Source organism: Lissotriton vulgaris, chromosome 1_2 (genome assembly GCF_964263255.1).
Source record: "Lissotriton vulgaris chromosome 1_2, aLisVul1.2, whole genome shotgun sequence".
In the NCBI taxonomy this organism is placed as follows: domain Eukaryota; kingdom Metazoa; phylum Chordata; class Amphibia; order Caudata; family Salamandridae; genus Lissotriton; species Lissotriton vulgaris.
This window is the reverse complement of record NC_141686.1, coordinates 284,386,548-284,398,879: the sequence shown is the minus strand read 5'-3', so window position 1 is coordinate 284,398,879 and position 12,332 is coordinate 284,386,548. Positions and strand designations below refer to the sequence as shown.

At 45.1% G+C, this 12,332-nt stretch overlaps 1 protein-coding gene across 5 annotated transcripts in view; it reads left to right on the top strand.

Moving 5' to 3' along the window:
- Positions 1-1,600: 1,600 nt before the first annotated feature.
- Positions 1,601-12,332, top strand: part of LOC147736502 (Golgi membrane protein 1-like) — a 173,902-nt gene continuing 163,170 nt past the window's right edge. For 2 of the 5 annotated variants that reach the window (XM_086953237.1, XM_086953238.1), the window contains exon 1: positions 1,652-1,819. The gene's annotated coding sequence lies outside the window, so the exon portion shown is untranslated. Of the gene's footprint in view, positions 1,820-12,332 lie in introns of all 5 variants that reach the window. The other 3 variants (XM_086953241.1, XM_086953240.1, XM_086953239.1) reach the window with 3 other exon arrangements.

Genomic DNA, 12,332 nt, shown 5'->3' with positions numbered 1-12,332 from the left:
TGGACATAGTTTTATATCAAAAGTAGGCTGCAATGTGGAAGTGGGTTTTAAAATGACAGCAGTGCACACTTAAGTGCATTAAATGTATTGGACCTTTAAACCTACTTGCTCGGTTGTTTACTAAGGGCTTGCAGGCAAGTTGTCATGCCATTGTAATTACACCTAATTACCATATAGCTTTTAAACAAAGCCCTGGCACTGGTTACCAGGGCCCAGGGAACAATCCAACTAAGTAACTGCCAGTGTCAGTCAAACAGTGAGCATGAGCCGGCAAAAAGGATAAAGGACATATTATCAAGCACGGCATTAAAATTATCGCTGTTTAGCGGCAGAAAACTGCTGGCAAAGCGACGATACTGGTCTTGACAATATGCCCATTAGAATTCCAATAGAAGCCCAGGTTCACACCAGAACCTGGGCTTCTATGGGAATCCTCAAGGGCATATTATCAAGACCATTATCCCCACTTTTGTGGTAGTTTTCTGCAGCTAAAGATGCGATAATTTTAACGCAGTTTCTTGATAATATGCCCTGAAGTTCTCACAGTATTCATTCAGAGGAAGGACCTGTCGGTCATTCGAAAAGGCTCCCATGAAAATCAGATGGTCTTGGTGCCTTGAAGGGCCAACATATGACCACAAGCACTATCACAACTCTAAGGGGAAGGGATCTACTTTAATATAAAGTGGGGGGGGGCGGGGCTGGGGCAATGCTAGTCCATGGACAAGGCCTTGGCTGTTCTCTGTTAACATTGCAAGCTCTTGGGTTGCTGTCATCTTTCTTTACGCACAGCCTGTCGGGTATGGCATGCCACCTGAGTGTAACAAGACCAGGTACTATCACGCTCTACACATTGTTGTAGTCTCTCAGCTGCCGCTGGTGCAAGGCTGCACGAGTCACTGGGATTCAGTCACCGGGGTTCAGTCACTGAGGTTCAGTCACTGAGGTTCAGTCTTTGGGGCTGAGACACTGGAGCTGACCTTCCTGCAACAAAATGTCTAAGAACACCACCCAAAAAATTGGGCAGAGGATGTGGTAAGGCCAGTGCTGCCGAGTTTGGAATTGAGTCTCGGCGTCAGCTCAACATCCTGTGATTCTGGGCAAATCGCTTAATCTCCCGTGCCTACCAAAAATGAATGTGTCCTTGCACAATGTAACTGGTGCTCGTGTATAGCGCTCCAATACCTTCGAGTCAAGTTTGCGCTACATAAAGTACAGCAAACACAAAAAGTACGATCCCGGTGCCACTTCATACCATAACCCCAAAGTTTGAAAGTTGGTTGGTGGGCACTGGGCGCCCAGAGACTGGGGGAGCCCGCTGGCTCTAGACTTACCAAATTTATGACTTGGAAATAGCATTTGGGATTTGTGTCACCCCCCCTATTAAAGATAACAAACCTATAAGGACTGGAAGCGCGTGTCTAGCCAGGCAGGTGCGCCCTCGATCACCCAGCGTCTCTGGACATGAACCCCGCCCACTTTATTATCGTCAATTCGGGGGGAGAGGAGTTCGGGGTGGGGTGCCCCAAAAGGCATCAGAGAGCAGTGACCTTTAAGGCAGAAAACCCCGCCTGACTGCGCCCCTGGAAACTCATTAACCAGCTCCGCGCCGAAGGGAACCGGTGCAACAGGTGTTACCAGACGCCGGTGTAAGATCACTTCCTCGTCAGACCGTGCCGGAGCCTCGTCTGTGCGTGCCAGCAGCGAGCGGAGCCGTGCCACTCTCCGGGGCACAGCAGGAACGTGGCTGCACCCCCAGCCCACCCCACAGTGTGCCCGGACAGAAAGCTGCCAGCAGAGCCAGGGGACAACAGAGCAGGTACGTGGGCAGCACCCCCTGGGCAGAGTGACCCTCACCTCGCCCTCTGTTGTGTGCCCGGGGAGGGGCACGCACCACCTGCTCCCCTCTCAGGGGTACAGCAGGTACGTGGGCTCGCAGGCCCCCCCCCCCGCCCCCCCCAGTGTGCCAGCAGAGGGAGAAGGCACGTGTCTCTGCCACCTGAGGGTAGTGGGGTATGGAGCTAGTAGGACAAGAAAGCGACCTGTGTGATCCTCGGCGGAAACCCAGCACCCCCCGACCCCCCGGCGCCGGGGCTCTCGTTCTCCTCTTCTCACTTTTCTATTATTTCTCTTTTGTTGGTTTCTCTTTTGTGCTTCTCTCCCCCCCCCCCCCCCCCCTCCATCTCCCCACCTTATCCTGCATACTCGCGTTTACTCTTTTTCTTTGGTGGTTTATTCTCTTTTTTTCTGCTCTCTTCTTTGTTGCTTCCTCTTGTTTCTGCATCTTCCCCTCTTTGTCAGCCGTAGTCCCCCTCCCTCTCTTTGCTTCTCTCTTTCTTTCACAACCATTTCCTCTCCTATTTTGTTCGATAGTATATCTCCCCCCATGTTGATACCACGTGCTATTTAACCCCTCCTAACCTGAGACCAGCCCATGTTTTTGTATACCTTTCCACTGTCTTTTCCACTCCCCACTCTTTACCCCTGTCAAACCCACTTCCTGAACATCTTTCTTTATCTGACTTTTATCCTGGCGCCATGAAGCAATATTTACGCGGCAGCAGCGCCTTCCTAACACCGATATAAATACTTGCATTTACTTCCCTCTACCTGTGCTGTCTATTCTGCTGTACGTCTGTCTATAGGTGAATGCCTCCGTACACTCTCCAAAAACACCCATAGTTTGAAAAGAAAGAGAAAGGAGGCACAGGACGAGAACATGATTTGCCTAGGATCACACATTGTGGGTCACTAGGACAGCTGGGATTCACACCACTGGCGCCTAGTTTTTAGCCTCCCAATACGCCACATCTTCTCTGCCTAGCTCTCCTCGTGTCTATTCTCTGTCTTTCCTTATATTTGCTCTTCTCGAGTCGGTCTGTATATATATGCCTCGCTCGCTGTCTTTCTATTTTTCGCTTAGTCAATCTCTCTCTCTCTGTCGTGACATACGTGATATGTGTATCTTTCTGCCCATCAAGGACTCTATTTCTGTACTGATCTGTCTCTCTTTCCAGCTCCGTCTCTGCCCGCCTTTCCCTCCCTCCAATTCTTTGCTTATCTTTCTAACTTTGCATGTCTGTCTCTATTCCTGCCTGCTCTCGAGCCATATACCTGTGTGCCTGTCACCCTCTGGCTCTATCTGTGTCTGCCTGTCTTTCCGCCTCTGGGTCACTCCCTTTATGTACCTCTCTGTCGCTGAAAGAATACTCTGCAGACAGAATCCCCTCTAGGCACTATGTGGGTTATTCAGGGCACAAGTCCTAAAAAAATGAAGTGGGGGGACGCTGATGTCACGACAGGAAGTGACGTCACGAAAGAGAGGCCAAAGAGTGAATGTGTGGCTCCATTTGCTTCAGTTATCGAGCTCCCAGTAAAATAAGTGGGAGGACGCGGTCCACCCGCGTTGTACCCCGACTCGAGCTCTGGGGTTATTTATGAGAGCCTTGCGTCACTTGTGCACCACGTTAAGTATCACATGTGTGACGCACAAAGAACTTTGAAGCCATGCAAGGCCATCCTGCAAATGGCCTCTGAAATCATGAGTCCGGCGACGCGGCGCAAACCGCTCCATCGCCTTACTCTGCGCCCAGCAGGCATTCCGTGGGCGCTGCGGTCGGTTTTCCCACACAACACCCATGGGATTCGACGCTGCCCCCACATTTACAAAGTGATAGAAAACTGGGCAAGCTTCAAATCTGTACGCCTCCCGAGGTGAGGCGTGACAAGGAGAAATATGTTCATCCCTCCTAGTTTTTTCTTCTTTCTATGTGCGCTGCATTCTACTACACACATAGAGAGAGGAAAACGCCTCGTAAGATTGTTTTTGTGCAGGAAGGTGCCCCTTCATGCACAAAAGCAATCCTGCCTGCAACAGAGGCCGGGTGCGCACGTTGACCCTAGGCCGCCAAAAGGGCGCCAGCGCAGGCAGAAAAGCCAGGAATGCACCGTATTTCTTAAATACAGTGCATTCCTGCCCTATGCCAAATTGCTATAAATGAGACCCCCAGTTTGTAGCAGACAAGTGGGTCGAAGCAAATGGAGAGGAAGTGATGTGCTGAGGCAGGGACACAACTAGACCCGACGTTTTGAGAGATTGGGGGGCCTTTTTCCAGTCAGGGCGGCGAGACAAGCACTTCAAACAATGTGGGTGGAGCTATCTTTGAAGCCAATAGGAGGGAAAGAAGTGCCAAACTGCAGTTTAAACGTATTGGACAAACACAATCTTATTATGATTGACAGCCTGGAGTCCATTATTATCCCTAAATTCCTCACTCGGGCTCCATTTTTGATGGCGGGCCTACTTGCTGAGGCCCTGTTGTTGATAGGTACTGTCTGATTCATTGTTATGTTATGTTATGTTAAGGGGAGTCTTGTAGAGAGCTCAGATACTCGGGGAGAGTGTCACGGCGCTATCAGACCTGTAGGGCAGAAACAGTAAAGGCTATTGTCCAAACAACCATGTTTTGAGCTCCTTCCTGAAAGAGAGCACGTTGTCTAGCTTCCAGAGAGACAATGGCAATTTGTTCCACAGTTGGGGTGCCAAAAGTTTATAAGATTGTCCCCCAATGCGAGCTTGTTTAATTGCCGGAACAGTAGCCAACGCTAGAGAGGCGGATCGTAGGGATCTGGAAGGATGGTAAAAGCATACTCTTTTCCTTAAATAGAAGGCTCCAGTGCCGTGGAGGGATTTAAATGCCATAGTGAGAGTCTTGAAAAGAATGCGTTTGCGCACTGGCAGCCAATGGAGCGAGTTTAGAAGAGCAGAAGTGTTGGACCTACGACTGAGACCAAAGATTGCTCGTGCGGCCGAGTTTTGAACAGTTTGTAGACGGGTGAGGAGATACTCAGGGAGGCCCAGGTATAGTACATTAGCATAATCAAGCCGTAAACCAATCAAGGCCTGTACCGTGATCCTCCTGTGGGCATGAGACAGAAAGGGAAGAAATTTCCTAAGAATTTTTAAAAGGCCAAAACATTGTCCCACTAGACCCAAAATCTGAGGTTTGAGAGTCAGCCCATTGTCAACTTTCACGCCCAGATTTTTTGCCATGGGGGTAGCAGCTGATGGAGGAAACATATCAGCAGGCCACCAGGATTTCCAGTAGGCATCCGGGGGGCAGCCGAAAAAGAGAACCTCTGATTTGTCAGCGTTACACTTTAATTGATTCAATTGGAACCAAGAGAAGACTGCCTCAAGGCAGCTCTTGATGTTGTCGCCGTTAAAGTCAGTATTGTTTTTACAGGTAAAAAGAAGCTGCGTGTCGTTGGCATAGGATACAATCTGGGTTCCATAGGACTCAGCCAATGTTGCCAAGGGGGACATTTATATATTAAAAAGAGTAGGACTCAGGATTGATCCCTGTGGAACTCCCACCTCCAACGGAGGAACTGGGGCTGAAAATGAAGCGGCCCAGATTGCTTGTTGGCGACAAGACAAAAAAGACACAAACCAACTGAAAACCGTCCCTCTCAAACCAATCTCCTGGAGTCTTAAAAGAAGACGGTTGTGAGGGACGGTATCAAAAGCCGCCGACAGATCCAGCAGAACCAACATCGCCTTCCCTCCGTTGTCCAAAACCTCCTTAATAGATTCAGTAACCTCCAACAGCGCTGTTTCCGTACTCATATTAGAACGGAACCCAGACTGAGTGTGATGGAGGATATCATGAGCCTCCAGAAAGTTAGAAAGGGAGCAATGGACATGTTTTTCCACAACCTTAGCAAAGGCCGGGAGTAACGAAATTGGTCTGTAATTAGCATGGGCAAGGGGGTCAAGGTTGGTTTTTTTTAATAGTGGGAGGATATGAGCCTTTTTCCAGCAGCTAGGAACGATGCCAGTATTAAGGGAATGATTAAGAACCGGATTAATTATAGGATTAATGACATGCGCTATCTTGGCAAGGAACTTTGCAGGGCAAGGATCCGTCGGTGAACCAGATTTTAATTTGGATAGAAATTCCAATGATACTTGTGGGGAAAGGGAAGGAAAATTCGTGAGCAAATAGCGCTCGGGAATAGAGGAAGGGGCGTGGAAGATGGGGCTAGGATCACTAGATGGGCATGTCAGCATGAATGAAGCCTGGATGTTTTTAATTTTACTAGCAAAAAAATTGGCCATTTGTTTAAACTAAAGTTCAGAAGGAGAGAATTTGGATATTGAAGGTGAAGGGGAAGTAAATTCCTTGACTATAGTAAAGATTTCCTTACTAGTATTAGCCGCTGCTTCAATTCTTTTAGCGAAATGAGATTTTTTCTCAAGAATGATACCTTTATGGTAAATTTTAATGCACTCCTTATAAGCCTCCTTTAGTAGCCCATCATAATTTCTGCGCCACGCTCTCACAGCTTTCTTACAGAGCCTTCTACTTTCATGTAGCACTGGAGTAAACCAAGGAGCCGAAGCACAGGAGTTGTTTTTGCAGCCAATCGAGAGAGGTGCCAGCTCATCAAGGAGGTGCGTGTGCCAGGTCTGAAAAAGATCTAAATCAGCCTCCAGATCACCTGTGAGCTGGCAAGGATATTATGGCCAAAGACTGAACTAGCATGTCAGGCAACACGCGGTAGTAGGGGCGGGAGGCAGAGGGCTGGGGGCTAGGGCCGCTATTGGTCGTTTTGGTTACGCGTAAGTTATAAAAATTCACTAAATAGTGATCTGACCACACCACTGGTAGAGGCGGGCCGCAGTAATTGGAATAGTGGAAAAAATGTGGTCCAAAGTATGGCCTTTGTTGTGTGTGGCTGTGGTAAGATAAGGAATCAAACCGAATGGATTTGTAACATCCAGATGGTTGATGGTATCTACCACGTCTGCCACATCCATATGGATGTTAAAATCCCCCAAAAGCAAACAGTGTTTAAACTTCATAATTAGTGAGGAGATAGCAATGTGAAGTTCCTCATGAAAGGATCCAGCCTGGCCCGGTGGCCTATGCACTAATAGCCCGGAACAAGAGTGATCGGGCGAGAAAGACAGGCAGAAGCCAAGAGACTCAACCCCATTAATGTCTTCCGATGGAACAATTGAACAAGTGTAGCGACTATCCACCACAATTGCAACTCCTCCTCCCTTGCCCGTCACCCGGTCCTTCCTTAAAATATAGTAGTTCTGGGGGAGAGCATTGGCTAAGTCAGGACTAGAGGGGTCTCCAAGCCAAGTCTCAGTCAAAAAAAGACACGCGGGCTTAGACTCAGTTAATAAAGTAAAAAGGTCAAAGACATGTTTGCCTAAAGACCTGAATATGGATATTTCGAAATGTGACGTGTTTATTTTGCTGTGGTTAGATACTGTCCATTATTTGGCTGTTTAAGACATTGTCTGATTGAGTATGACAACAGAAAAGATGATGGACGGAATGCTGAATATTGTCAAATGCTCACCATCAACCCCGAGACCGGTCCCAGGATGCTTGTTTCTCGATCCAGAGAGGAACTTGCCTGGCAGTTCTGGCTGGACTGTTCCCATAGAGAGCAGGGTCAAGGCTGATATGCATATTGCTGCGTCCAGATTAGGTGGTGTGATGAGCAAAGAAATGATGGACTTAACCCAGATATGAGACTAGGGGTGAATGTCAGACAATAATCAGCATTCCGTCCATCATCTTCATTTCTCCTTGTAACTTCCTCTCTCTGTGTCTGTGGCCTTCTGCAGCACACATAGAAGGTGGAGTACGCCTCTCAGGGTTGTTTTTGTACAGGAAGGTGTCCCTTCCTGCACAAAAACACACCTGCATGCAACACAGGCACCCTCGCACCATTGTGCAAGGGGGTCTGCGTTGGCACTAGGCAGCCCATTGTGAGCCAGTGCAAGGAAAAAAAGTCAGGAATGCGCTATATTCCCTAAATACATCATATTCCTGCCCGTTCCGTCACGCAGTGCAGTGTAGCGAGGTCATTGGCTGCACTGTACTGCGCCTCTATTCCATAAATATCCTAAGGGCCCGATTCACAGAACTAACTTAAGACAAAATCCTAAACTTACTACTTTTGGTATTCACAGAAGTTAGGATTTTGTCTTAAGTTTGTTTTAAGACAGATTTAAGACAGACTTAAGACAAAATCCTCCCACACCAGCCCCCACAGCCTCTGCTCAATCTCCTTTCCCGTACCATCCCACAGCCTTAGTACAATGTCCTCTCATACACTGGACCCGAATTTAGGCATGCAACTGAATAGGCATCTTGTAATGCAGGAAGACCAGGTAGGTTTCTGTGGGTGTATTTGTAGGCATGTATGCATGTTCACAAGTCTTGGGTGGGTTCATGTGTGCTATGCTAGAGGTGCCGTGTGTAAGTGCTGACTGAGGGTGAGTGCTGTAAGTGCAGGGAGATCACTGTGGGTACAGGGTAAAAGAAAGGCCTGTGGATTTTCAGGCTGTGAGGTTTGAGGGCCCGATTCACAGAATGAACTTAAGACGCAATCCTAAACTTACTACTATTTTGGTATTCACAGAATGAACTTACTACTTTTGGTATTCACAGAAGTTAGGATTTTGTCTTAAGTTTGTCTTAAGACAAACCTAAGACAAACTTAAGACAGACTTAAGTTAGGGTTTTGTGTTAAGTCTGTCCTTTGTCTGCTGCAAAACCGGCAGAATTTAACAAAAAAGAAAATTATTTCTAGCTCAAACAAATCAAAAGTTACTTAAACAGGGTGATAAGTGTTCCTGTGCAAAGGTTGAATGGCCATATTGCAGTTGCTTATTGCTGTAATTAGTTGTTACATTGGTACTAATAGGGTGAAATCTTTTCAGAGACAATGGGGCATATTACCAAGCAATAGAGATAATTATCGCTATTGCTTGGTTAGCGAGAAAAAATTATCGCCGAGTTGCGGCGATTTTTATCGCAGATAAACCTTGGTATTACCAAGGTTTATCGCAAATGCGATAAAAATCGGAAATAATGCATGAATATCGCTGAAAAGTCAGCGATATTCATGCATTAGCGAGCTAATGCTCTTAGCCATGTTATCCACCTCCCATTGGATAGCATGGCTAAGAACTGCTCAGGGCAGGGGTTAGCTTTTGGAGATATTCGCGCTTAGCGCGAATATCTCCAAAAGTTGGTAATAGGAGATAGCGATGTTAGCGACTGTTTCCAGTCGCTAACATATTGGCACGCCCACTTTGCATGTCATTAGTATTAAATATCACTGACATGCAAAGCGGGGCCCAAGATGGTCGCTATCTCCTACTAGCTGTCGCTAACTGGTGTTAGCGACAGCTAGGTAATAGGGAGATAATTTTATCTCCGCTTTCTTGGCTTTTAAAGCCAAAAAAGCGGAGATAAACCCCTTGATAATATGCCCCAATGTTACCATGTGTAAAAGTGAAAAATAAGGAAGTAATACCATCACAAAATGTGCTGCATTGCACAACATAATTTGCCTTTTCTATCCACACAATTTATTCAGCACTGCTGCATAATTTGATCCTCTCACCGCATACTTCCAGTGGCGCTGACTATTAGTGAACCCAAGAGGCAAGTCATTTGTCATGTGAAAGCTGTTGTTATAGTATTTGGAGCAACATTAAAGTCTATTAAAACATATAAAACGGAAGTTTTTTGTAGAGGGCACATCCAAAATGTAGTGTTGTTAAGGTACTCTAAAAAGGGGAAACAAGCGTTACAACGCAACTATTACAACTGACTACTTTTACAACGCAACTACTACAACGCAGGATCCATTACAACGAATGCCTTTACAACGCATGACATTACATCGCAGATGCTATTACAACGCATGCCATTACAACGTAAGTATAGGTAAGTATATAATTTTTTTAAAAAAAATATTTAATTAATAAGAAAGTATGTAATTAATTAAATATTAATAATGTAATAAATATTAAAAATACATTTTTTAAAATAAAAACGTACTTTGAATAAATTAAATAAATTAATTTAAGTAATTTCAATATTAATTAAAAAAAGTTCTAAAAATAAAAAAATATAAGTAATTTTTACCCCTACACTATCCAGCACTTACCCTACTATTACACCCTCCTGGAGTTAGAATAGTAATTTTTACCCCTACACTATCCAGCACTTACCCTACTATTACACCTCCCTGGAGTTAGAATAGTAATTTTTACCCTTACACTATCCAGCACTTACCCTACTATTACACCCCCCTGGAGATAGAATAGTAATTTTTACCCCTACACTATCCAGCACTTACCCTACTATTACACTCCCGAGGAGTTCGAATAGTAATTTTTACCCCTACACTATCCAGCACTTACCCTACTATTACACCCCCCTGGAGTTAGAATAGTAATTTTTACTCCTACACTATCCAGCACTTATCCTACTATTACACCCCCCTGGAGTTAGAATAGTAATTTTTACCCCTACACTATCCAGCACTTACCCTACTATTACACCCCCCTGGAGTAAGAATAGTAATTTTTACCCCTACATTATCCAGCACTTACCCTACTATTACTCCCCCCTGGAGTTAGAATATTATTTGTAATCACCTACACTAATTTAAAAAAAAAAATATATATATATATATATATTTACAAATACATAAAAAATAAATAAAACATTTTTTATTAAATACATTAAATTAATTTAATATTTATTAATTACATTTTTAATTAAAATTATATACTTACCTATACTTACGTTGTAATGGCATGCGTTGTAATAGCATCTGCAATGTAATGTGATGCGTTGTAAAGGCATTCGTTGTAAAGGATTCTGCGTTGTAAAAATTGCGTTGTAATGGTATGCGTTGTTAAAGTATGCGCCGTAACGTCATACATCCTCTAAAAAGAGATGTTATAAGAGAAGGAGGCACAGTGAAATAAGATAATTGCTTAGGGTTAAGCAGATTTTGCCTAGCAAGTAGACGTGCTTGGAACCAGGTTTCCTGGTTTTACGGTGCACAATCTGGCCACCAGGTGAACGGGAAGGGGCTTGGAGACTGACATAAGGGCGTGGGGTGCAGAGGCTACATGAAGTCATGGCTCGAAGTTCTAAGAGGACTTTTTCTAGATCTAGAGCTCAGCATCTGGCCTTCAATGGCTCTCCCACCTCTAGAAAATCAGCTTTCGACATGTCCAAAAGGCTGACATTTAATGCAAGGTCAGTTATTTTTTGCAGGATCAGCTTTGATAATCATAATTCAAATTGCACCTGAATCCCCACTCGGACTGTCAAGGATATGGTGGATTACTGAGTTCCTGGGATACAACATCCTTCATTCACACAGCTCACACTACTTTCACATAGGTGCACAAGGAATATGGCTCATTACATTGTGATGTATTACATTGCGTGCTTTTACAATGCATCCGTTACAAAGACTGCGTTGTTAGTACGCGTTGCATTTACAACTACTTGCACTAGGGTGCTCGCTGGACTTAGGAATAGTATTAATTACTATTCCTACTCCAGTTTGCACAGCAGTAGGAAAGGTGTTCGAATGAATTTCCAATACCTCAGCGCCCCCTAGTCCAAGTCGTTGTAATGACTTGTGATGTAATGCATTGCATACTAACAACACAGTCGTTGTACCGACTGCGTTGTAATAGTAGCGCAATGTAATGACAGCGTTACAAACGCTGTTTCCCGTTTACAGGTCATCCTGCGCTCACATGAGCTCACCTTTTATTCTCCCCATCCACTCTCAAGAGCACGCTGGTCACCGACTTCGTACATGGGCACCCCACTCACCCAGCACTCAGAGCCCGATTCACAGAATGAACTTAAGACTCAATCCTAAACTTACTACTATTTTGGTATTCACAGAATGCACTTACTACTTTTGGCATTCACAGAATGCACTTACTCATTTTGTTATTAACAGAATGAACTTACTACTTTTGGTATTCACAGAAGTTAGGATTTTGTCTTAAGACAGACTTAAGACAAACTTAAGACAGACTTAAGTTCGGATTTTGTCTTAAGTCTGTCTTAAGACAAAATCCTAACTTATGTGAATACCAAAAGTAGTAAGTTCATTCTGTTAATAACAAAATGTGTAAGTGCATTCTGTGAATACCAAAATAGTAGTAAGTTTAGGATTGAGTGTTAAGTTTATTCTGTGAATCGGGCCCTACGTTCTTAAAGGTCACCAGTTCCGAACCGCTCTGCCTCGACGTTCCCAACAAGCCCGAGACAACTACAGCTCCCATAATGCATAGACCTAGAGTTCCCCATTCATCACAAAAGCATCCGGTCTGGCTCTGTCCCTCAGGCCTGCTCGTTCCACCCTCTTCCCATCTCCAGCCTGTGACCTTTGACCCTGAGTTTAAGTTTGGCAGTCTTCGCTGTGAGCACCTGGTGTGCTACAGTGCAGTCTCAGACTAGCAGTCTGCA